General features: G+C 54.3%; 3 long non-coding RNA genes across 5 annotated transcripts; all 3 read right to left on the bottom strand.

Moving 5' to 3' along the window:
• Positions 1 to 6261: 6261 nt before the first annotated feature.
• On the bottom strand, positions 6262 to 7594 carry LOC135307091 (uncharacterized). 2 transcript variants are annotated; one of them, XR_010367825.1, is made up of 4 exons: positions 7272 to 7594; positions 6999 to 7070; positions 6813 to 6911; positions 6262 to 6369 (listed from the first exon to the last, which is right to left on the bottom strand). It is a non-coding gene; the product is annotated as an uncharacterized LOC135307091 (long non-coding RNA). The 2 variants fall into 2 exon arrangements; XR_010367824.1 differs by having other exon boundaries at positions 6813 to 7070.
• An 819-nt stretch (positions 7595 to 8413) lies between these two features.
• On the bottom strand, positions 8414 to 9243 carry LOC135307310 (uncharacterized). Its single transcript, XR_010368013.1, has 3 exons — positions 9169 to 9243; positions 8980 to 9081; positions 8414 to 8521 (listed from the first exon to the last, which is right to left on the bottom strand). It is a non-coding gene; the product is annotated as an uncharacterized LOC135307310 (long non-coding RNA).
• Positions 9244 to 9322: 79 nt separating this feature from the next.
• LOC135307090 (uncharacterized) lies at positions 9323 to 25427 on the bottom strand. 2 transcript variants are annotated; one of them, XR_010367823.1, is made up of 5 exons: positions 25373 to 25427; positions 10450 to 10521; positions 10261 to 10362; positions 9715 to 9831; positions 9323 to 9400 (listed from the first exon to the last, which is right to left on the bottom strand). It is a non-coding gene; the product is annotated as an uncharacterized LOC135307090 (long non-coding RNA). The 2 variants fall into 2 exon arrangements; XR_010367822.1 differs by lacking the exon at positions 25373 to 25427 and adding an exon at positions 10610 to 10683.
• Between the last annotated feature and the right edge of the window lie 30 nt (positions 25428 to 25457).

The raw sequence follows: 25457 nt of genomic DNA, 5'->3' as shown, positions 1-25457 counted from the left end.
GCCTGCCCCCTTTGCCTGCTATTTCTCTCCAGTGTGCTAAGACACACCCTAATGGGCTGGCTTTAGGTACTTCCTTACTCTGCCTCGTTCCCATGATGTCTTTTTAGAGCAAGCTTTAGTTTACTCATTTCCAAATGTCCAGATGTGAGTCTCAAATCAAAACGCCTTTTTTCCCCTTCTTCTGAGTTATTTTTAAAAAGTAATAATTAATCAAATAATCAATGTACAGAAATATTTATAACCCATTTAACAATCAATAATACTTCAAATAATTAAATGTTATTAACATTAAATAGAAATTAATTTAATAATTAATATATAACAATCCACCATTAACTTTTACTTGTTTGTTGTTTTCTTAGTCTCACACAAAGTTACAAACTCCTAAGGGTACAATCCAAACCACTGGGGAGAAAAGAAAAGAAAAAAAATTCCTTAATCCTTCCTTTTGATACAGCTGTGCCACTCCTTTATCCTTTCCCAGTCCTCTTCAAAGATGTCTTCCCATGTCTCAGGGTCTAGGTGACTTTTTCCATAGATTAAATTCACTATTTCACACCTTGCATGTACCTCTTGGTTATAGTATCTTGGCAGTTCAGGGGTACATGCACGGCATGCAGGTCTCTGTCTATATGAAACACAATACCACCTCCTCTGACACTTTCTGCACTGAAGGAGAACCCAAGCTGTGTGCCAGTCTGGCTCCCAGTGAAAAGCTGTCAGTCTGCACACAAAACAGGGAATCACCCCTTCAAGCCCCCAGGTCAAGGCGTTTCTAAGCACTCTTTCAGCTGCGGGGTGTTCCCAGTCAAAGGCTCGATAGCAACGTGTTGAACGGCAGTATATTCCTCCCAAGAACACTCTGTCTCTCCCTGCGTCCTCCCGTTCTATGACTCCCCAGCACCTGACGGATGAAGAGACTGACTGGGTTCAAGCTGAAACCACCTGTGTAGAGCATGTCTCGGAGGCCGGGCTCTCCCAGCCCAGGCTTGAAGTTAGGCAGCCACCGTGGGCAAATCACCTCTGGCTTGCGTTATGAATAAATTGTTATCTATTTTTTTTCAGATTGCAGAGTTAAAACAAGTTGGACCAGTTGCTGTTAAGTTAGCTTCATTGTTAAGAGTTCTTCTTCAATTACCTGTTAATGGTTGGTGATTAACCATTGTCCCCCTGAGGCTTGCCAGGGAGGGACGCCGGGACCCTACGAGTACCAGGAGAATGGGAGTGGCATCAGAGCGAGTATGCAGATGGCAAATGCATTGCACCAAATTTTGCAGTTTTCCAGGAAAACCCCTAAAAACAATGAGCCAACATAGAACTATGGGTACGTAGGTGATGTCTAAGGATGGGAGCATAGTCCAGTGCCTGCTTGGATCCTTTTTGCTTCTCACCCTAACCGGAAAGAATGTTGACTAGAGAGAGGAACCAAGGTGATGGACCAAAAAGGTGGAATCTCCTAATCTCTCATGAGGATGGAATCCCCAGCTCTGCCTGCAGACCAGCAGACAAAGCTGCATCACCCTCCTCCTCTGTGCCACTTCTGGGAGCAACGGCGGCGTGGGCATGATCCATCGATTGCTCTGAACCTGAGCTGATCCTTTTAAATAACGGCGTTAAAGAGGAGAAAGATCTCCTGCCCATTTATTTCAGCTTGTAGAAAAAAAAAAAAAAAAAACCACAAAAAGCAGCAAAACCCTTAATGCAAAGGCTCTCCTAGTAACAGCTGTCAAGACTGAAGGGCAGTGTTATCGCACTGCAAACACTTAACTCTTAGCCCAGGCGGGCTTGCTGGCTGCCTTCAGGTGGTTCCTGCCCCTTACCAACCAGTGGCGCTTGCTTGCAAATGCCGACTTGTACCGTGCTCCTGCTAGCTGTGCTATCAGCTAGCGGTGTTCAAAGCAACCCTACAAACCACGGCTGATGCCCCGAGTGCCTGCCAGCCGTGCTGTCGGCCCGCTGCGCCGAGAGCAATTTGGCAAGGCCCGGCTCATGGCCCTGCACCGCGCTGGCCCCGCTCGTTAGAGCCGCCCTGCACCACGCATGTGCTGCCGGCAAGGGGCTGCCTGCGCTGGGCATGCGCTGCTTGCTCTCCCAGGCGCTGCCGGCTGGCGGCCGCTGTCCCGGCTTTGCGCCGCCTCTGCCCGCCGTGCCGACCTGCGCCACGCTCACGGCGACCCGGCGCTCTTGAAATGTTCTTTGAAAAACCACAGTTACCAGAGAAACTAAACCAAGACCTCACTCCCCGCAGCGTGTATCACCGTTCACTCACACCCACACACACACACAAGCACGCACGTCCAGACGTGATAACCATACACAATCACAGTTCAAACCAACGCTCCGCCAGCTGCTCTGTCAGCTGGGGACCCCCCACCACCGGCCTCTCCCCGGCAGACGATTGCTTGCAAACTGCTTGTGCAAAACTGCACACAAAGGCGTCTCTTGTGTGACTTATCAGTAGGCAACCCTAGAAAAAGGAAAGGAATACATACCACTTCTGTCCATCAGCTTGGAGACAGAGGAGCTCCTTAGTCTAGGTTTCCTGAATTCCCTGGTCTTCTCCTGGTCTTATGAGTAAAAAAGTTATCTGTAGCTATGATATTTTATTAAAAATCCTTTTCTAGGATTTTTCCCCTCCTGAGGAGCTGAGGGCCCCAGGAAAGAAATGCAAACAATAACTATCTGCTGCTGTGGAATGCAACAGGTGCATCTTCCATTGCTCCATGTGGATTGTTTTCACTTGATGACCAATCACAGCCAACTGTGTTGAGCCTGTGAGCAGTCACAAGATTTTTGTTATGCATTCCATTCTGTTCTTCTTCTTTGTAGCCTTCTGGTCATTTTTTCCTCTCTGTTGTTTTAGTACAGTTTTACTGTAGTATTTTAATAGAATATATAATAAATCAGCCTTCTGAAATGGAGTCAAGCCTCGTGTCTCCACACCTGGGGTGTTCGCCCCAGCAAATTATGCATTTTTTTTAAGGCTGCAAAGTTAAACAGGTTGGGCCAGTTGTTGTGAGTTGAAATGTTGACTATTTGTTGTTGATAGCTTCATGTAGCAATCACCTCTTGTTAATAGTTTTTCTTCAATTACCTGTTAATGGTTAGAAATCAAGCGCAATTGTCCCCCTGCTGCTTCCCCAGAGCCTGCAGATAGCAGGGTGGGGGGGTGACATCAGAGCTAGTATGCAGATGAGAATGCATTTCACCAAAGTTTGCAATTTTCCAGGAAAAAAACTCCTAAAAACAACAAGTCAACATGGAATTATGAAACCTAAGGAATGTCTAAAGGTGAGGAACTTAATCCTTAGTATCTGCTAAAATCCTTTTCACTTTTCACCCTAACCTGAAAGGATGTCAGCTAGAAAGAGGATCTGGAATGTTAGACCAAAAAAGCAGAATTCCCACTACTCCCTCGAGGACGGAAGCCCCAGCTCTGCCTGCATACCAGCGGACACAGCTGCATCATCCTCTTCCTCCGTGCCACTCCTGGGAGCAGCGGGGGTGCGGGTGACCTGTCGTTTCCCACAACCTGAGCTGAATTTTTTTAATAAAGGCATTAAAAAGGAGAAAGATCTCCGGCCCTATTTATGACACTGGTATTGTCCTTCATAGCAAGAAGCTTCAGAAATTTGCATTTTCCTATGCCCTTTGTACCATGGCAGAAGTTTCTTAAGTAAAAGGTTAAAATTCAACACATAATTCTACAATTTAATATTTAAATGCTTAGTCCATATATTGCTAACTTAATTGAACCCGCCCAAAAACCTCCATTTCATCAGCAGGCCCGGCCTGGCTTCTGCCTGCCCACACCGTGGGCATCCACGGCTCCTCCTGGGCATGGAGCTCAGTCAGTGCTGGTGCTGGGTGGGCTTTGCTGCTGCTGCCACCTGGACACTGGGGTGACCACTTGTCCTAGGTTGCAGTGTAAAGATGTATTCTAATGCCATCCTCAAGAGCTGCTGAAACCAGGAGGGGCATTGTTTCTTCCTTATCTCCTGTTAATGGGCCCATCAATGTCTTGCCACATGACTCAGAGATAACTCCCTCCCAGAGCCATTTCTGTTTCATGGCTAATCAAGGACCCACAGCATGAGGCAGAATGATATCAGCCCACTGTGAGATGCTCTGCCCACGGGGGAGGAGCTAAGCATCCCCAGCTGGATATAATCTGGGTTTTGGGACACAACAAGCAGTCTTTCCACTGGATTCCCAGAGGAACCGCCGCCCTTACCCACTGCTTTTCCAGAGGATGAGAGCTACCAGATTGTTTCTACAGGATCACCACTTCCACAAATCCATTTCGTCTGGACTGCTACCACCACCCTAACTAGCAGGGTGTCAGCAGGCTGTATTCTGAGCCTGTCAGTGGTTTTTTTTTTGTATCATTGCATGTGTTTTGATTTTTTTCCCTTTTTCTAATAAATTGTATTTCTGACTTGGAGTCTCTCGCTGGTTTTGCTTTCCAACCAGAACAAAGATCCTTCTCTTTATTTAAACAGAAGAATGGGCCATTGCCTACCCTGCAAGCGGGGGGGGTGGGGTGGGGTGGGGTGGGGTGTCACCTTCAGTGATTCCTAGAGGGCAAGGCCGGGGGGCTCAGGGGCAGAGGAAGGGATGTGTTGGTCTGAGGAGGGGCTGGAAGGTGCTGGGCTGGTCCTAGGGTCCCTAGAGGTACTCGAGTTGGCTGGGATGGGACAGATGGAGAGAAAAAAAGGGATGAAGGCAGCTTGGGGAGGCCCATGGGGAGAGCAGGTGGCAGTGGGACCTACGGGGTAAAAGGAGGTTCCCTCGTAGACTGTTGTTCTGGGGTCCTCTTCACAGAAGACTTGAGAGGGCTGTCCAGGCCGTTCCTGCTGCTGGAGGAGCTGCTCACGCTGTCTGGGTGTGAGGTGCAGCCACCGTCTTCCAACTCCTGTCCCGAGGTGCTCCTGTGCAGAGAGGAGGTGGCTGAGGCCCCAGCTGCCAGTGGCACACAGGGACCCTCGTGCACAGCAGGGCCCAGAGCTGGCAAGGCTCCCCAGCATGGCTGGAGCTGCTGGCACAGCTGGGCCCAGCTGGACAGCTGCCCCTCAAGGCCCCGGCCAGCAGGGCACGGCTCTGGGCAGGGTCCCTGGCCAGGAGCGGGCCCCAGAGCACCTCTGCCTTTCAAGGGCAACCTCGGCCCTGCTCTTTCTCCTCCCCACCTGCCTCTGCCTCTGCCCCGTGCCCCTGGGGCTGCTCTTGGCCAGGCAGCCTCAGTGGGAGCCAGCACTGGCTGCAGCCCCAGCGGGGCCCCCAGGACAACGCCCAGCAATTGAGAGGCCAATGGAAGCACTGGGCAGCAGCAGAACCCTCAGCAGAGTTATTTGGACAATCATGGGCTGGCCACAACTCCACTGCAGCCTCAATGGGAATGCTCCCTGTCCATGCTGGACTTTGAAAAGAAGCTGTTGGAGGGGGCGGGCAATAAAACACTCACTGTTTTCTGTTCCAGGAATACCAGATTCCAAAGCAGCAGAATAGGAAGACAAGCTCCAAATAAAGCATGCCTGCCAGAAACACTAGCCAGCAGTCGGTTCCCTGACAGAAGCCCCTTCCGAGGCCATCCTGGGCATCGGGAACAGGTCTTGTGGTGCCGGCTGCATCTGTGGGAGCGATGGGGAGCGTGAGCCCGTGCTGTGCTGCACTGCTGAGCTGGCAGCACGGTGAATACGGGCAGGACGTTCTCTGTTTCCCCCAGAGCTGGGGCCTGCAGGCACCTTGCCGCCCCTTGGCACAGGCTGTGCCAGCCAACAAAGCCCAGCAGGCCGGGAGGAGAGCCCGGGGGCAGCGCAGCTGCTTGGGCAGTGGCTGCTGCCAGGGACAGGGGCCAAAGCCATCCCTGAGCAGCCACTGCCACCCCTGGCCCTCCCTGCCCCGTGACAGCTCCCCCAGCCCCAGGGGACAGGCTCAGGCCCTGTCAGGACCCAGCGCAGCCCCTGCCCAGTCGGGAGCCAGGGCTGGCTCTGGCCCTGGGCTGGTGGCAGGGCTCCCGCTCGGGGCTGCTCCTGTGCCTTGGGCCTCTGGGCACTCAGGGCCAGCTCCGCAGCGGCTGCAGCGCCAGGGACGTTGCTGCACCAGTCCCATTTCCTCGGGGCTCTGAACCAGCTCCAGAGGCCTGGAAGCCCAGGCGCCTCCAGCTTTGGCTGCTGCCAGGCCGGGCAAGGGCAGGCCCTGGGGGAAGAGCTGCTGCCACACAGCCCCGGCCAGGGCTGAGCCTGGCACAGCAATTACCTGCTGTGCCTGTGCCCGTGTCTGGCATCGCCTTCCTTCCTGCAGCAGGGGCTGCCAATGAGCCACTGCTTCTCCCTGAGTGTTCCTCCTCCTGAACAGCCTTTTGGTCCATCACTTGAAAAAGGAAAAAAGAGACAACTGGATCAAATGGAAACATTCCCACTGGGGATGTGTCATCTTCATCAGGAAATGCTTGTCAAAGTCACGGGTAAAGATCAGGAAAAAGCCCAGGTAATTGGGGCTAGGCCAGTGCACTCCCATGAGCAAACAGCTACACCACCTGATCTTCTCAGAGACTGGGAAATGGCAGGGGATCTCAGGCCCACAGTACAGTTGAGGCACCCTATCAGCTGATGCCAAATTCCATCCTGCAGAGGCTGGGCAGAAGCTGCAGCCAGGCCAGGATGGGAAACAGCCCTGCAAGACGTCCAAGCAGCAGCGGGGCAGCGAGGCTGTCATGGATCCCTTCCCACTGTGGTGGGCACGGCGTGTCCAGATGTGCAGCCAAAGCCCCCAGCTGCTGAGTCCCAGGGGAAGCATGAGGGAAATGCACCCACCTTGTCCTCCGGGTGCTTCCTTCTGTGTTTCTCTCAGGAATTCATCTGCCTCATGAGACATTTTGGCTGCAGTATCTTGGGTCTTCCCTTTTGGAGGACCTTAAGAAAAAGTAGTTCCATTTCCCAGGAATGGGTCCCACAAAAGCGGGGCTCAGCCTGTGTGGTTAGCAGGGACACACTACTCACCCCTGCCATGGGAGCTGGGTTGGGGCCAAGCATCCAGCCCTGGAGCTTGAGAAGTCCTCCCTGCAGACACACCTGTAACTCAACAGCCACAGAAGCTTCTGCCATCTCTGCTGATCTGTACGGGCACCACTGAGCCGCAGGAGTGGTGAGGGGATCGTGCAGGGCGAGGGCACACACGTGCATGGTTCTGTGCTGGCACCTGCAGCGCTGCCTCCCTGGCCCAGCTTTGGGCTCTGAGCTGGCAGCTCTCCCAGGGGAAAGGCCTTGACCTACCCTCAGCATCTCCCACAGCCTCAGTCCTGGATGTGGGGCCTTCACCGGCAGGTTCAGCTGCAAAGAAAGGCAGGAGAGAAGAGCTCCTGTGGCACTGCAGGAGATCCTCAGGCTGCCCACAAGGCTCAGCCCCGGGGCACAGCCCTGGGCCCGGCCCCTTCCCTCTCTGCTCTTCTCTGTGATTGCACAGAGCACATGGAAGGACACACTGGCATTGCACACTGGAGGAAGATTGAAAGCTAAATGCTCCTTCCTCCCACTGACAGTGATACTGTGCGACTCCTCAGGGATCCAGAAGGGAGCAGGGCAAGATTTTCAGAATCCTTCAGCCCTTAAATAATGTTAAGGGAAATGGCTTATGAGTGAGCTCTTGTCACATTGATCCTGATTATTCTGTCAAGAAAGGCACACGGAGGAATAGCCTCCAGCATCCTCCAGGAATTTCAAGCCATTTTCCAGCAGGGCTTCCAAAAAATCCAAGACATGATTCCAGTCTTGAAGGGATCAGAGATCAGAACGATATCAGTGGCATTCTGGGATCCCGTTCTGGCACAGGGAACTGGGCACTGCCAGGGAGTCGGGTAAGACCGTGGGAGCCAGATGGGAATAGACATGGCCAAAGGTGCACAGGGGCCTGGGGAGCTCTGGGCTGGCTCCTGGTCACTCTCCACACTCTTTCCCTGCCCTCAGCAACATCCCTGGGAGGGGTGGCTAGAGCACCACAGGGCCCCGGGGTTCTCTCCCTCAGACACAGAGGAAATCCTCTCTAAAACCCCGGGGAAAACTGCAGCAGGCAGTGCCACAGCTATCCATCCCTCCGTCCCTCTGTCCCTCCTGCCCTCCTTCTGCTGGGACAGCTCCCAGATCCCAAGGGCAAACAGCCAGGCCCTCTTAGGACACACTGGAGCCTTGCTCTCCCCCTCTGTCCTTTCCCCACCATGGGCACCCCGTGCAGTCGCTGCCAGGTTTCAGGACATGTCTCCCATGGAGGGACCCCAGCAGGACTGCTCAGTGCCCTGAGCCTGCTCGGGATAATTCCCCTGGGCTGTGCTGCTCTAGTCCAGGCTGTGCCCGCACTGCCAAACAGCAGAGAGGGCAGCTCAAGCCTCAGCAGGGCTCAGGCCCAGAGGCACAGCAATTACCTCCTGTGCCTGTGCCTGGCATGGCCTCCCTTCCTGCAGCAGAGGCTGGCACGGAACCACTGCTTCCTCCGGCAAATGCTTCCTTCTGCACAGGCTCTCCTTTCATTTCTGGAGAATGGAAAAGAGACAGCTGGATCAGATGAAAACATTCCTGACTGGGAATGGGGAAGGTGATAACTTCAGGAAGCATCACTTGTGAATGGAATGCATAAGGATCAGAAAACACCCAGGATTTTGGAACAAGCCAAGGCTGCTTCCTTCCCCAAACAGCCCCAACATCTGATCTGCCTGGACACCAGGAAATTGCAGGGGATCTGAGGGTGGGCATGGCCTGTGGTGCAATTGGGGCTGCCTGTCAGCTGATGCCAAATGCCTTCCTGCAGAGGCTGGGCAGAAGCTGCAGCCAGGCCAGGCTGGGAAACAGCCCTGCAGGGCGTGAAAGCAGCAGCAGGGCAGCAAGGCTGCCATGGATCCCTTCCTGCTGTGCCGGGCACGGCGTGTCCAGATGTGCAGCCAAAGCCCCCAGCTGCTGAGTCCCAGGGGAAGCATGAGGCAAATGCACCCACCTTGCCTTCTCTGCAGACATTCCTTCAGCATTTGCCACATGACTTCTAATGGGTCCTGGAATTTCTTGCCTGCCATGTCTTTGGTCTCTCCTGTCGGAGGACCTTAAGAGAAAGTAGTTCCATTTCCCAGGAATGGATCCCACAAAAGCAGGGCTCAGCTTGTGGGGTCAGCAGGGACACACTACTCACCCCTGCCATGGGAGTTCGGCTTTTGTGCAGCATCTGAGGTAGGAGTTGGTGAGGTCGTCCCTGCAGACACGCCTGTAACACAACAGCCAGAGAAGCTTCTGTCACCTGGTTCTTACCAATCAGTCAAACATTACGCCTTGGTGGGACAGTGAGAACATACCTGCAGAATGCTCAGAGGGCTTCACAACTTCAGTTTGCCAGGCTAATGAAGAATCCTTCCCAGCATCCCAGTCTGGAAACAAACCAAGATGAGAACTGTTTCCATTGTGTGCTAGGGCTGGCTCTGGCCCTGGGCTGGCGGCAGGGCTCCCGCTCGGGGCTGCTCCTGTGCCTTGGGCCTCTGGGCACTCAGGGCCAGCTCCGCAGCAGCTGCAGCGCCAGGGACGTTGCTGCACCAGTCCCGTTTCCCCGGGGCTCTGAACGAGCTCCAGAGGCCTGGAAGCCGAGGCGCCTCCAGCTTTGGCTGCTGATGGGGAAGGGCAGGCCCTGGGGGAAGAGCTGCTGCCACACAACCCCGGCCAGGCCTGAGCCCGGCACAGCAATTACCTGCTGTGCCTGTGCCCGTGTCTGGAATCGCCTTCCTTCCTGCAGCAGGGGCTGGCACCGAAGATGGAGTGCTTCCTTCAAGAAATGCCACCTTCCACTGAAGCACTATGTCCATCTCTTGAGAAAGGAAGGGAGACAGCTGCATCAGATGGAGCTGTTCCCCACTTGGGTGGTGGCATCAGAGGTAATATTTGTGAAATTTATGGAGCAGGAAAATGGCCAGGTTACAGTGGCATGATGAGAGCACTTGCAGCTCCAAACAGACACCCTTTTCCTAATCTGCAGGGCTGGATATTGTGGGGGATTTCAGGGTGTGTTACAGTTTGGGCTGCCTGTCAGCTGATGCCAAGTGCCTTCCTGCAGAGGCTGGCCAGAAGCTACAGCCAGGCCAGGCTGGGAAACAGCCCTGCAGGGCGTGAAAGCAGCAGCGGGGCAGCAAGGCTGCCATGGATCCCTTCCCGCTGTGCCGGGCACGGCATGTCCAGATGTGCAGCCAAAGCCCCCGGCTGCTGAGTCCCAGGGGAAGCATGAGGGAAATGCACCCACCTTCTCTTGTCTGCAGGGGTTCCTTCAGCTCTTGCCTCATCTGTTTGAATGGTTCCAGGGATATCTTATCTGTTGTGTCTTGGATTTTACCTGTTGGAGTACCTTAGAGAAAAATATTTCCATTTCCCTGGAATGGATCCCACAAAAGCAAGTCTCAGCCTGTGGGGTCATCAGGGACACACTACTCACTCCTGTGATGGGAGCTGGGCTTGAGTGCAACATCCAAGGTAGGAGCTGGAGAAATCCTCCCTGTAGACACATCTGTAACACAACAGCCACAGAAGCTTCTGTCACCTGGTTCCTGCCCGCTTGTCTACAATTCTTCCTTGGTGGCACACTGAGAACATACCTGCAGGAGGCTCCAAGGGCTTCAAAACTTTATTCATCCAAGCTGATGGAGAAGCCCTCCCAGACACCTCATCTAGAACGGATCACAGATGAGAACATTTTCCAGAGTGTGCTGGGATCCCCTTCTGGCACAGGGAAAAGGGCACTGCCAGGGGTTCGGCTAAGGCCATGGGAGCCAGATATGAATGGACACGGCCAAAGCTGTTGGGGCCTGGGGAGCTCTGGGCTGGCTCCTGATTACCCTCCACACTCTTTCCCTGCCCTCAGCAACATCCCTGGGAGGGGTGGCTAGAGCACCACAGGGCCCCGGGGTTCTCTCCCTCAGACACAGAGGAAATCCTCTCTAAAACCCCGGGGAAAACTGCAGCAGGCAGTGACATAGGTATCCATCCCTCCCTCCCTCTGTCCCTCCTGCCCTCCTTCTGCTGGGACACCCCCCAGATCCCAAGGGCAAACAGCCAGGCCCTCTCAGGACACACTGGAGCCTTGCTCTCCCCCTCTGTCCTTTCCCCACCGTGAGCAACCCGTGCAGTCGCTGCCAGGTTTCAGGACATGTCTCCCAAGGAGGGACCCCAGCAGGACTGCTCAGTTACCCGAGTGCCCTGAGCCTGCTCGGGATAATTCCCCTGGGCTGTGCCGCTCTAGTCCAGGCTGTGCCCGCACTGCCAAACAGCAGAGAGGGCAGCTCAAGCCTCAGCAGGGCTCAGGCCCAGAGGCACAGCAATTACCTCCTGTGCCTGTGCCTGGCATGGCCTCCCTTCCTGGAGCTGAGGCTGGCACGGAACCACTGCTTCCTCCGGCAAATGCTTCTTTCTCCGCAGGCTCTCCTTTCATTTCTGGAGAATGGAAAAGAGACAGCTGGATCAGATGGAAACATTCCTCACTGGGAATGGGCCATGGATCCCATCCCTCTGTGCCGGGAACCATGCGTTCAGATGTGCAGCCAAAGCCCCCGGCTGCTGAGTCCCAGGGGAAGCATGAGGCAAATGCACCCACCTTGTCCTCCCTGCAGCATTTTCTTCAGCACTTGCCTCGTCTGTTTGGATGGTTCCAGGGATATCTTGTCTCTTGTGTTTTGGATCTTCCCTATCGGAGAACCTTAGAGAAAAATACTTCCATTTCCCAGGAATGCATTCCACAAAAGCAGGGCTCAACTTGTGGTGTCAGCAGGGACACACTACTCACCCCTGCTATGGGAGCTGGTCTTGTCAGCAATAACTACCAAAGGACGTATGAATCTCCTCCCTGCAGACACACCTGTAACTCAACAGCCACAGAAGCTTCTGCCATCTCTGCTGATCTGCACGGGCACCACTGAGCCGCAGGAGCGGTGAGGGGATCGTGCAGGGCGAGGGCACACACGTGCATGGTTCTGTGCTGGCACCTGCAGCGCTGCCTCCCTGGCCCAGCTTTGGGCTCTGAGCTGGCAGCTCTCCCAGGGGAAAGGCCTTGACCTACCCTCAGCATCTCCCAGAGGCTCAGTCCTGGATGTGGTGCCTTCACCAGCAGGTTCAGCTGCAAAGAAAGGCAGGACAGAAGAGCTCCTGTGGCACTGCAGGAGATCCTCAGGCTGCCCACAAGGCTCAGCCCCGGGGCACAGCCCTAGGCCCGGCCCCTTCCCTCTCTGCTCTTCTCTGTGACTGCACAGAGCACACGGAAGGACACACTGGCATTGCACACGGGAGGAAGATGGACAGCTAAATGCTCCTTCCTCCCAATGACAGTGATCCTGTGGGACCCCTCAGGGATCCAGAAGGGAGCAGGGCAAGGTTTCCGGATTCTTTCAACCTTAAGTTTATGTTAAGGGAATTGGTTAATAAGTGAGCTTTTGTTGAACTGATCCTGATTATTCTCTCAGGAAAGGCAGAATGAAAACTTACCTCCAGCATCCTCCAGGAACTTCAAACCATGCTTCATGAGGACTTCCTGAAAACCCATGTCACGATTCCAGGCTAGAAGGGAGCAGAGATGAGAACCATTTCCATGATGTGCTGGGATCCCCTTCTGCCACAGGGAACTGGGCAATGCAGGGCTGTTGGGTAAGGCTGTGGGAGCCAGATGGGAATGGACATGGCCAAAGCTGCACAGGGGCCTGGGGAGCTCTGGGCTGGGTCCTGGTCACTCTCCAACCTCATTGCAGGCCGTGTGCATCCCTGGAAGGGTGGCTGGAGTAGCCCAGGGCCCGTGGGGTCTCTCTCCCTCCCACAGAGGAAACCCTCCCTAAAGCCCGGGGCAAAACCATCCCCAGCGCTTCCCAGGGAGCAGGGAGCGCTGTTCCGGGAAAGGGCAGCCAGGCTGCCGGCTCACCTGCTCGCCGCGGCTGCAGCGGAGCAGCCTGGGCAGCCCTGGCAGGCAGGGCCACGGCCAGGAGCAGCAGGAGTAGGAGGCGCAGAGCAAGGGCCATGCTGCCTTGTCCTCCGCCAGTCCCGCAGCTCTTGCTGCCACCGCTGTCCCGACACCGCTGTCCCAATGTCAGCACCGCTGCTGCCACCGCCGCTGCTGCCGCAACAGTTGTGCTCAGGGACTGACTGCTGGCTCCTTGTGCTGCTGTGCAACCACGGGGCTGTGGCACCTCTGGCACCTCTGTGACCTCAGGGCCTGCTGAGAGCTCAGCCTGCTGTGACCCCGGAGCCCTGCTGTGACCTCATGGCCTCAGCTGTACCCCCAGAGTGTGCGCCCGTCTGCATGAATGGACTGCCCTGACTGTAAATGTTTTGCTTCATCAAAGGGCCATTGCTCAGCAAAACCTTTCTTTTGCCTGCTGACATTGCTGGTCAGGCTGCGTCCCTCAAGATGCTCTTGATTGTTGCAGTTCAAATTTATTTTATTGATTTCATTTTAAGTCTTGTTTAAGGGCTCTGTTGTGCCCCCGTTTTTTTCCTGAGTTGGTTCACCTGTGGGTTTTACCCTCCCTCCAAACTGTCCCTGGTGTCCTTCCCCACCCCTTGTTCCAGCTCTTTCCCTGCCTGTCAAGGCAACCCAGCCCCTTGGTTCCCCAACCTTTGGGCCAATCTCTGACTGCAACTCCCCTTTGGAATTCCCCTACTCCTGGAAGCCCCATTGGCCCTTGTGACCCATCCTCTCCACCCTCCTACCCCAATTGGCCCCAGACACTTGATGTAATCCCCTCACTCCTCTCCTGAGCATTCCCTATTGGTTCATTGTTTGCATCCACCCCATGACTTGTATGTGTACAAAACCCCTTGGGCAGTACAGCTAGGGGCTTTTCATCCTGTTCTCTTCACCTGGACTAAGCTGTTCCTTGAAGAACCTGAAGACGGGACGCCTCCTCCTTTCTCCTGTGCGTCGTCCCTGTCGTGGCTTGTGTCTGGCACTGGAGAGCAAGTGGCACTAAAGGTTCTGCCTCTGGTAAATGCCCATAGCGAGGCAGTTCCCGACTCCTGCCGTAGTGCCGGAGTTGTAAGAGCTAGCCCAGGTTCCAGCACTCACTTCACTAATGTACCGAATGCCCCTTCTTCAGTGCCTGCTCTGGTGCTCTGCCATCTCACACAGCAGAGTGTGATTCACATACTGCAGCCCAGAGGTAGGTTGTTGCAACATTGAAATGGGTGTGGTTGGCAGGATGGCTGGGCATAAATCACTACAGAACTAAAGCAAATGTGTGCACTGTCCCAGGCTGGACTTGAATAGGCACAGGAATTGTGGAAAGATGAGGACAAGATAGCAGAGAACAATGGAAACACCAGCTGAAAAGGAGGACATGCTGAAGGAGTTATTTGTGCACATTTGGGGGTATATTTTCCTTGGGTGCAAAGCAAAATCAAAAGCTTCTAAATGCCCAAAAGATGAGAACTGTGTGTGGTAAATAGATATGATTCATGCTGACAAAATTGAAACAGTAATCAATATTGATAATTAATATTTGGAAATAAAAAACCAGTTAAAGGAGTCATGCCAAGCAAGAAAGGGAGAGGAGGGGTCCACCCCCAACCTTCTCCTGCAGATGTTCAGAACAGGAGGAAGCAAGAGATAACTATGACTAAATTTCCTTGGAAGAGAGGAGAATTTGGTTAGACACCAGGCAAATGTTGATTATATGAGATTCACTGCTTTAATGTTAGAACACAGTATTGGTTTATACTGTAGCAGCTTGGTGCGCATGTGTAATCCAAAAGGTGAACTCCAGGACTCCATGGAGGAAGAGGAGAGGCCTTCCTCAAAGAAGATCCCCAAAGAGTGGTACAACTTACTTAAAGAAGTGTGGAGCATGCGTGGGGAAGGTGATGATGAGGGCAGTGATACAAGTGTGACGAATCGAAAATGGGAGGAGATGGTAATGACATGCAGCATAAAAAGGGGAATTTGGGCTTGACACGCTAGTACGTGAGGTGACGGGGGTCCAAAAGCCCTGCACCCGTACCCCACGCATACCCCGCGAGGTTATTTTTGCTTATACGCTATTATCAGAAACAAATTATTCATAATTTAAAGCAAATTATATTGTCAATATTTTGAGTGTATTCAATTGTATATATATTAAGCTACATAATTAAAATTGCTGTTACATTTCATTTTGTTTGGGTTTGTTCTTTCCGTTTTTTTGATTGGATAATTGGGCAAATATAACATGTGGAATGTCCTCCACAGCAGAGTGTCAGACCTCTGGATCTTTTTAAACAATTTTATCAAGGTGGAGCTGTGGCGGCTTCAGCTGGTGCCTCTGGGGGACCTTGAACAAAGAACCCCTGAGCTTTTCTACCCTCCCAGGTGAAGTGTGATAATCTCAGGTCTTCCTGCTGTGTCCGAGTGCCGGGCCACTGGCTGGCACCACAGGTCCCCAGACCCTCTGCTGAGGCATCCCTCTCCTACAGTCAAGTTTAGTCTGTCACATTTGGCTTTTCTCTCTGATCCACCACCAGGACCAAAGATCACATGGTCCTGAGGATGTAAAAATGCCTGTTCCTTCTGGAACATTGCTGTTGTGTGACAGCCGTGCAGGCAGAGCGGGCAGCTGTAGGGATACTGACTCGTTTCCCTGGACCCAGCCATGCTGCATCCATCGAGCTGCTGGGTGTTGGTGCTCGCTGGGACGCGGCCCGGCCCGGCACCACGGGAGTTAGGAAGGGTCTTGAAGGAATCCCCACGCGTTAAAGCAGACGATTTAGCCTGGGATTTTAAGTTGTTTCTCAGTTAACCTTGTAAAAGGCCAAAACAAGTCTCCTATGAATTCTGTCCCTGTCAAGGTCAGTTCTGCCCCGAAAGCCCCTCAGCATTCTCAGGGCAGTGGCAGGAGCCGGGTGCTGGCCCGGAGCCCCGCTGGCCGGGGAGAGCGCGGCCCAGAGCGAGCCCCTGCTGCCCGGGATGGCCACAGGCCCGGGGGAGCCAGACAGGCAACGCCAGGGCCCTGTCCAGGGCTCCTGGGGCTCCTCTGGCATCTGTTCCGTCCCCTCAGGCGCTGAGCGGTGCCCGTCCCGCGGAGCTGTCTGTGCCCGGCCCCAAAAGAGGCAGGGCCGGGGCTGTGGCCCCTGGGCTGGCGGTGCCGCCTGCCCAGCGCTCAGCACTGCCCGTGCCGTGCCGGTGCAGCGTGACCCGGCGGGGCAGCTCCGCCTCGGCGCCTCGCCACCGCCATCCCGGCACGGCGGCTGGCCCTGGGCCGTGGCAGCCCCGAGCTGCACGGGCCCGGGAGGGACTGTTGGAGGTCCCCGTCCCCTGCGTGCCTCAGCAGACACTCCAGCCCCACTGCATGCAGCAGGAGGGACACAAAGCACCTGCACGCTTACGAGAGTCCACAGCCCTTTCTACATGTGAAATGAGACCCCAGAACCCCGACATGTGCCTCAGGAGAGATCCCAGCTCCCTGCACACCTTGGGAGAGATCCCAAACCCTCTGCATGACTCACACAGGATTCCAAATCCCTTGCATTACTTGAAGTGGACCCCAGTGCCCTCCATGCCTCAGAGGAAACCTAAAATATCCCTGGGTGTGTCACAAGGGACCCCAGCCCCTCGTGCACCTTAGGGGGCTCCAAAGCCCCCACGTGCCCTACAGGGAAGTCCAGGCCAGCTATGCCGAGTGTTTCAACCTGGAAAACAAGCCTGGTTGCACCTGGGTTGTTGTGTCTCTGGGGCTGCTCACCAGCCCTGTTGGACCCTGAGGCCACACAGCCCTTCCCTTCCTTTCCCTTCCTTTCCCTTCCTTTCCCTTCCCTTCCCTTCCCTTCCCTTCCCTTCCCTTCCCTTCCCTTCCCTTCCCTTCCCTTCCCTTCCCTTCCCTTCCCTTCCCTTCCCTTCCCTTCCCTTCCCTTCCCTTCCCTTCCCTTCCCTTCCCTTCCCTTCCCTTCCCTTCCCTTCCCTTCCCTTCCCTTCCCTTCCCTTCCCTTCCCTCTGTCCCTGGCTGAGAGCAGCAGACCCTGTGCAGCACCCTGCATTGGTGATGGCCCATCAATTAGGTCCTATCAAGTGTGTGTTAATTAGGGAGGAGCTTTGTTTTGCCTGCTGACATTGCTGGTCAAGCTGTGTCCCTGGAGATGCTCTTGATGGCTTCCCTCTTTTCCTGGGCATGGCACTGGAGGAGGTCTGGGCCCAGATGATCCCACGGAAGGAAATGTCCCTCAGCCCAGGGACGCTCAGCATGGGCTGCCCCATCCCCTCGGGGCCCCACCGCTGGTCACAGTGAAGCGATCTGCAGAATAAATAGACTCCACTGTCGCCCTGGTTTTTAATGTTCTGTCCTGGATTAGGGTAAATCTGGGAGAAAACCTCCAAAGGGGCCCCCCCAGAAAGCAACCCCACATGGCCCCTTCCCCCCAGCAGGTCGGGAAGGATTCCTTGGAGAGAAGTGGAAAGAATCTGTTTATTTGACAGGAAAAACACCCCCAGCACACAAAATGAACAATACCAGATGACAATGCTTTCACCCATCTGAAAAGGATGACAAATTCAGAAAGTCTTTCCTGGCAGTGGTGGCTCTGCTGTCGCTCCCTCCGGCGCTGGGGATAGCTGCTGCAGCCACAGGATGCAAACTCTCGGTGTTTCCCAGGTCCCAGTCTGGAGCAGGTGTGAGTGGTTCCAAAAAGGGAAAGGAAAAACAGTCCAGGGAAAAATCTGGACTACTTAGCTAAACTAACAAGCAGAAGCCAAAAAGCAAAAGCAAAGCGGGAGCACAGCAGAAGCAAGCGCAAAGCAAGCAACAGAAAGCAAAGCAAAAAGCAAAAGCTGCACTATGAACTGCGCCGTCTGTCTGTCCTGCCAGCCGTGGGGGAGCAGGCTGATAACAAACCAAAACAAACCTTGCTCTTCAGGGCCAGTCGTGAAGGCACAGTACGTAATATCCAGCATTAACAGAACACACGACTGGGGATGCAAGCATCATAACCTCACCCTAGGACAAGTTCTTCTAAGCCTTCTGATGTTTACATTCTTGTAGCAAACTTTCTCACGCACTTTATGCAAATAACGTATTGTTATGCATTCTTTTCTGCAAGAGGAGAAATTTGATGGACTGTTGGTTTGTCCAGTGTCATTGGAGAGGTGGCACTTTCACCCTCCAATCCACTCTCATTTTTGGAAATCTGTAAATGTTGGAGTCAGAAATTCAACTCCCCTCTTTTTTACCTTGGAGAGATGCATGTCTGTGTTGTTTTATTTCATGTCCTATAGCGACACTCCACAACCTGATGTAGTTATGAAGTGGGTGTGTGTGTCAGGGCCTGGCACAGGCGAGATGGCTCTCGTGAAAACTTGTGCTCCGAGCCCTGGTCCGAGCCACATCTTTGTTCACAAACATGTTCCATATGCAATACCTTACACAATCTCTTCATGCACATTCAAACCCTGGCCCCGCCTGTCCTCCCCTCACATGGCGATGAGATCCATGCCCTCCTGGGCACACGTTGTTTCCTGTGGTGGTCACACTGGGGTCTTTGGTGGTCTCTGAGGCCGAAGGCTGTGGTCTTCCTCATGACTGAACTTTTGAACTTTTCTCCTTTGTGCATGCACTGTAGTCCCCTGGTGCTTATCTGAGTAGGTCTGTTGGCTTGGATCAGCTTGGAGACAGAGGAGCTCCTTAGTCTAGGCTACCTGCATTTCCTGGTCTTCTCCTGGCCTTATGAGTAAAACAGTTATCTGTAGCTATGATATTTTATTAAAAATCCTTTCCTGGGATTTTTCCCCTCATGAGGAGCTGAGGGCCTCAGGAACGAAATGTAAACAATAACGATCTGCTGCTGTGGAATGCAACAGGTGCATCTTCCATTGGTCCATGTGGATTGTTTTCACCTGATGACCAATCACAGCCAACTGTGTTGAGCCTGTGAGCAGTCACAAGATTTTTGTTATGCATTCCATTCTGTTCTTCTTCTTTGTAGCCTTCTGGTAATTTTTTCCTCTCTGTTGTTTTAGTATAGTTTTAACGTAGTATTTTAATAGAATATATAATAAATCAGCCTTCTGAAATGGAGTCAAGCCTCGTGTCTCCACACCTGGTTCTCCCCAACAAATTATCCATTTTTTTAAGGCTGCAAAGTTAAACAGGTTGGGCCAGTTGTTGCGAGTTGAAATGTTGACTATTTGTTGTTGATAGCTTCATGTTGCAATCGCCTCTTGTTAATAGTTTTTCTTCAATTACCTGTTAATGGTTAGAAATCAAGCGCAATTGTCCCCCTGCTGCTTCCCCAGAGCCTGCAGGTAGCAGGGTGGAGGTGGTGACATCAGAGCTAGTATGCAGATGAGAATGCATTTCACCACAGTTTGCAATTTTCCAGGAAAAAAACTCCTAAAAACAACAAGCCAACATGGAATTATGAAACCTAAGTAATGTCTGAGAGTGAGGAACTTAATCCAGTATCTGCTAAGATCCTTTTTACTCCTCACCCTAACCTGAAAGAATGTCAGCTAGGAAGAGGACCTGGAATGTTAGACCAAAGAAGCGGAATTCCCACTACTCCCTCGAGGATGGAAGCCCCAGCTCTGCCTGCATACCAGCGGACACAGCTGCATCATCCTCCTCCTTCGTGCCACTCCTGGGAGCAGCGGGGGTGCGGGCGACCTGTCGTTTCCCATAACCTGAGCTGAATTTTTTTAATAAAGGCATTAAAAAGGAGAAAGATCTCCTGCCCTGTTTATGACACTGGTATTGTCCTTCATAGCAAGAAGCTTCAGAAATTTGCATTTTCCGATGCCCTTTGTACCTTGGCAGAGGTTTCTTAAGTAAAAGGTTAAAATTCAACACATAATTCTACAATGTAAAATTTAAATGCTTAGTCCATATATTGCTAACTTAATTGAACCCCCCCAAAAACCTCCATTTCAACAGCAGCCCCTGCCTGGCTTCTGCCTGCCCACACCGTGGGCATCCACGGCTCCTCCTGGGCATGGAGCTCAGTCAGTGCTGGTGCTGGGTGGGCTTTGCTGCTGCTGCCACCTGGACACTGGGGTGACCACTTGTCCTAGGTTGCAGTATAAACATGTATTCTATTCCCATCCTCAAGAGCTGCTGAAACCAGGAGGGGCATTGTTTTCTTCCTTATCTCCTGTTAATGGGCCCATCAATGTCTTGCCACATGACTCAGTGATAACTCCCTCCCAGAGCCATTTCTGTTTAGTGGCTAATCAAGGACCCACAGCATGAGGCAGAATGATATCAGCCCACTGTGAGATGCTCTGCCCATGGGGGAGGAGCTAAGCATCCCCAGCTGGATATAATCTGGGTTTTGGGACACAACAAGCAGTCTTTCCACTGGATTCCCAGAGGAACCGCCGCCCTTAGCCACTGCTTTTCCAGAGGATGAGAGCTACCAGATTGTTTCTACAGGATCACCACTTCCACAAGTCCATTTCATCTGGACTGCTACCCCCACCCTAACTAGCAGGGTGTCAGCAGGCTGTATTCTGAGCCTGTCAGTGGTTTTTCTTTTGTATTATTGCATGTGTTTTGATTTTTTTTCCTTTTTCTAATAAATTGTATTTCTGACTTGGAGTCTCTCGCTGGTTTTGCTTTCCAACCAGAACAAAGATCCTTCTCTTTATTTCAACAGAAGAATAGGCCATTGCCTACTTTGCAAGCCGGGGGGGTGGGGGGAAGGGGGGGGGGGTGGGGTGTCACCTTCAGTGATTCCTAGAGGGAAAGGCCAGGGGGCTCAGGGGCAGAGGAAGGGATGTGTTGGTCTCAGGAAGGGCTGGAGGGTGCTGGGCTGGTCCTGGGGTCCCTAGAGGTACTCGAGTTGACTGGGATGGGACAGACAAAGATAAAAAAAGGGATGAAGGCAGCTTGGGGAGGCCCATGGGGAGAGCAGGTGGCAGTGGGATCTACAGGGTAAAAGGAGGTTCCCTCGTAGTTGGTTGTTCTGGGGTCCTCTTCACAGAAGACTTGAGAGGGCTGTCCGGGCTTTTCCTGCTGCTGGAGGAGCTGCTCACGCTGTCTGGGTGTGAGGTGCAGCCACCGTCTTCCAACTCCTGTCCCGAGGTGCTCCTGTGAAGAGAGGAGGTGGCTGAGGCCCCAGCTGCCAGTGGCACACAGGGACCCTCGTGCACAGCAGGGCCCAGAGCTGGCAAGGCTCCCCAGCATGGCTGGAGCTGCTGGCACAGCTGGGCCCAGCTGGACAGCTGCCCCTCAAGGCCCCGGCCAGCAGGGCACGGCTCTGGGCAGGGTCCCTGGCCAGGAGCGGGCCCCAGAGCGCCTCTGCCTTTCAAGGGCAACCTCGGCCCTGCTCTTTCTCCTCCCCACCTCCCTCTGCCTCTGTCCTGTGCTCCTGGGGCTGCTCTTGACCAGGCAGCCTCAGTGGGAGCCAGCTCTGGCTGCAGCCCCAGCGGGGCCCCCAGGACAAGGCCCAGCAATTGAGAGGCCAATGGAAGCACTGGGCAGCAGCAGAACCCTCACCAGAGTTATTTGGACAATCATGGACTGGCCACAACTCCACTGCAGCCTCAATGGCAATGTTCCCTGTCCATGTTAGACTTTCAAAAGAAGCTGTTGGAGGGGGCAGGCAATAAAACACTCACTGTTTTCTGTTCCAGGAATACCAGATTCCAATGCAGAACAACATGAAGACAAGCTCCAAATAAAGCATGCCTGCCAGAAACCCTAGCCAGCAGCCGGTTCCCTGACAGAAACCCCTTCCAAGGCCCTCCTGGGCATTGGGAACAGGTCTTGTGGTGCCGGCTACATCTGTGGGACCAATGGGGAGCGTGAGCCCGTGCTGTGCTGCACTGCTGAGCTGGCAGCACGGTGGATACGGGCAGGACATTCTCTGTTTCCCCCAGAGCTGGGGCCTGCAGGCACCTTGCTGGCCCTTGGCACAGGCTGTGCCAGCCAACAAAGCCCAGCAGGCTGGGAGGAGAGCCCGGGGGCAGCGCAGCTGCTTGGGCAGTGGCTGCTGCCAGGGACACGGGCCAAAGCCATCCCTGAGCAGCCACTGCCACCCCTGGCCCTCCCTGCCCCGTGAGAGCTCCCCCAGCCCCAGGGGACAGGCTCAGGCCCTGTCAGGACCCAGCGCAGCCCCTGCCCAGTCGGGAGCCAGGGCTGGCTCTGGCCCTGGGCTGGCGGCAGGGCTCTCGCTCGGGGCTGCTCCTGTGCCATGGGCCTCTGGGCACTCAGGGCCAGCTCCGCAGCAGCTGCAGCAACAGGGACCTTGCTGCACCAGTCCCGTTTCCCTGGGGCTCTGAACCAGCTCCAGAGGCCTGGAAGCCGAGGCGCCTCCAGCTTTGGCTGCTGCCGGGCCGGGCAAGGGCAGGCCCTGGGGGAAGAGCTGCTGCCACACAGCCCCGCCCAGGGCTGAGCCCGGCACAGCAATTACCTGCTGTGCCTGTGCCCGTGTCTGCCATCGCCTTCCTTCCGGCAGCTAGGGCTGCCACTGAGCCACTGCTTCTCCCTGGGTGCTCCTCCTTCAGCCCTGACTTTTGGTCCATCACTTGAAAAAGGAAAAAAGGGACAACTGGATCAAATGGAAACACTCCCCACTGGGGAGGTGGCACCTTCATGAGGCAATGCTTGTCTAAGTCACAGGTAAAGATCAGGAAAAAGCCCAGGTAATTGGGGCTGGGCCAGTGCACTCCCTTGTGCCAACAGCTGCACCGCCTGATCTTCTCAGAGACTGGGAAATGGCAGGGGATCTCAGGCCCACAGTACAGTTGGGGCACCCTATCAGCTGATGCCAAATTCCATCCTGCAGAGGCTGGGGAGGAATTGCAGCCAGGCCAGGTTGGGAAACAGCCCTGCAGGGCGTGAAAGCAGCAGCAGGGCAGCGAGGCTGCCATGGATCCCTTCCTGCTGTGCCGGGCACGGCGTGTCCAGATGTGCAGCCAAAGCCCCCGGCTGCTGAGTCCCAGGGGAAGCATGAGAGAAATGCACCCACCTTGTCCTCGGAGTGCTTCCTTCTGTGTTTGTCTCAGGAATTCATCTGCCTCATGAGACGTTTTGGCTGCGGTATCTTGGGTCTTTCCTTTTGGAGGACCTTAAGAGAAAGTAGTTCCATTTCCCAGGAATGGATCCCACAAAAGCGGGGCTCAGCCTGTGGTGTCAGCAGGGACACACTACTCACCCCTGCCATGGGAGCTGGACTGGGGCCAAGCATCCAGCCCTGGAGCTTGAGAAGTCCTCCCCGCAGACACACCTGTAACTCAACAGCCACAGAAGCTTCTGCCATCTCTGCTGATCTGCACGGGCACCACTGAGCCGCAGGAGCAGCGATGCCTCCCTGGCCGAGCTTTGGGCTCTGAGCTGGCAGCTCTCCCAGGGGAAAGGCCTTGACCTACCCTCAGCATCTCCCAGAGCCTCAGTCCTGGATGTGGGACCTTCACCGGCAGGTTCAGCTGCAAAGAAAGGCAGGACAGAAGAGCTCCTGTGGCACTGCAGGAGATCCTCAGGCTGCCCACAAGGCTCAGCCCCGGGGCACAGCCCTGGGCCCGGCCCCTTCCCTCTCTGCTCTTCTCTTTGACTGCACAGAGCACACGGAAGGACACACTGGCATAGCACACGGGAGGAGGACTGAAAGATCAATGCCCCTTCCTCCCACTGACAGCAATCCTGTGGGATCCCTCAGGGATCCAGAAGGGAGCAGGGAAAGATTCTCAGAATCCTTCAGCCCTTACATAATGTTTAGGGAAATGGTTTATAAATGAGCTTTTGTTGCATTGATCCTGATTATTCACTCAGGAAAGGCAGAATGAAAACTTGCCTCCAGCATCCTCCAGGAACTTCAAACCATCCTTCATCAGGACTTCCTGAAAACCCATGTCACGATTCCAGTCTAAAAGGGAGCAGAGATCAGAACCATATCTGTGGCATGCTGGGAACCCCTAATGCTACAGGGAAAAGGGCACTGCAAGGGGGTCGGGTAAGGCTATGGGACCCAGATAGGAATGGACATGGCCAAAGCTGCACAGGGGCCTGGGGAGCTCTGGGCTGGCTCCTGATCACTCTCCACACTCTTTCCCTGCCCTCAGCAACATCCCTGGGAGGGGTGGCTGGAGTAACCCAGGGCCCTGGGGCTCTCTCCCTCAAACTCACAGAAAATCCTCCCTAAAGCCCTGGGGTAACTGCAGCAGGCAGTGCCACAGCTATGCCTCCCTACCTCCCTCTGTCCCTCCTGCCCTCCTTCTGTGGGGACACCTCCCACAGCCCAAGGGCAAACAGCCAGGCCCTCTCAGGACACACTGGAGCCTTGCTCTCCCCCTCTGTCCTTTCCCCACCGTGGGCACCCCGTGCAGTCACTGCCAGGTTTCAGGACATGTCTCCCATGGAGGGACGCCAGCAGGGCTGCTCAGGACCCGAGTGCCCTGAGCCTGCTTGGGATAATTCCCCTGGGCTGTGCCGCACTAGTCCAGGCTGTGCCCGCGCTGCCAAGCAGCAGAGAGGGCAGCTGAAGCCTCAACAGGGCTCAGGCCCAGAGGCACAGCAATTACCTCCTGTGCCTGTGCCTGGCATGGCCTCCCTTCCTGCAGCAGAGGCTGGCATGCAACCACTGCTTCCTCCGGGAAATGCTTCTTTCTCCGCAGGCTCTCCTTTCATTTCTGGAGAATGGAAAAGAAACAGCTGGATCAGATGGAAACATTCCTGACTGGGAATGGGGAAGGTGAGGCGTCACTTGTGAAAGGAATGGATAAGGATCAGAAAACAACCAGGATTTTGGGACAACCCAAGGCTGCTTCCTTCCTCAAACAGCCCCAACATCTGATCTGCCTGGACATCAGGAAATTGCAGGGGATCTGAGCGTGGGCATGGACTGTGGTGCAATTGGGGCTGTCTGTCAGCTGATGCCAAATGCTTTCCTGCAGAGGCTGGGCAAAACCTGCCACAAGGCCAGGCTGGGAAACAGCCCTGCAGGATGTGAAAGCAGCAGCGGGGCAGCGAGGCTGCCATGGATCCCTTCCCACTGTGCCGGGCATGGCGTGTCCAGATGTGCAGCCAAAGCCCCTGGCTGCTGAGTCCCAGGGGAAGCACGAGGGAAATGCATCCACCTTGTCTTGTCTGCAGGAGATCCTTCAGCTCTTGCCTTATCTCTTTGGGTGATTTCAGGGATATCTTGTCTGTTCTGTCTTGGATCTTCCCTGTTGGAGTACCTTAGAGAAAAATATTTCCATTTCCCAGGAATGGATCCTACAAAAGCAAGGCTCAACCTTTGGGGTCAGCAGGGACACACTACTCACCCCTGTGATGGGAGCTGGGCTTGAGTGCAAAATCCAAGGTAGGAGATGGAGAAGTCCTCCCTGTAGATACATCTGTAACACAACAGCCACAGAAGCTTCTGTCACCTGGTTCCTGCCTGCTTGTCTACAATTCTTCCTTGGTGGCACGCTGAGAACATACCTGCAGGAGGCTCCAAGGGCTTCAAAACTTTATTCATCCAAGCTGATGGAGAAGACTTCCCAGCACTCTCATCTAGAACGGAGCA

Source organism: Passer domesticus, chromosome 9 (genome assembly GCF_036417665.1).
Source record: "Passer domesticus isolate bPasDom1 chromosome 9, bPasDom1.hap1, whole genome shotgun sequence".
Classification (NCBI taxonomy): Eukaryota; Metazoa; Chordata; class Aves; order Passeriformes; family Passeridae; genus Passer; species Passer domesticus.
This window is presented reverse-complemented; position numbering and strand designations above follow the sequence as displayed.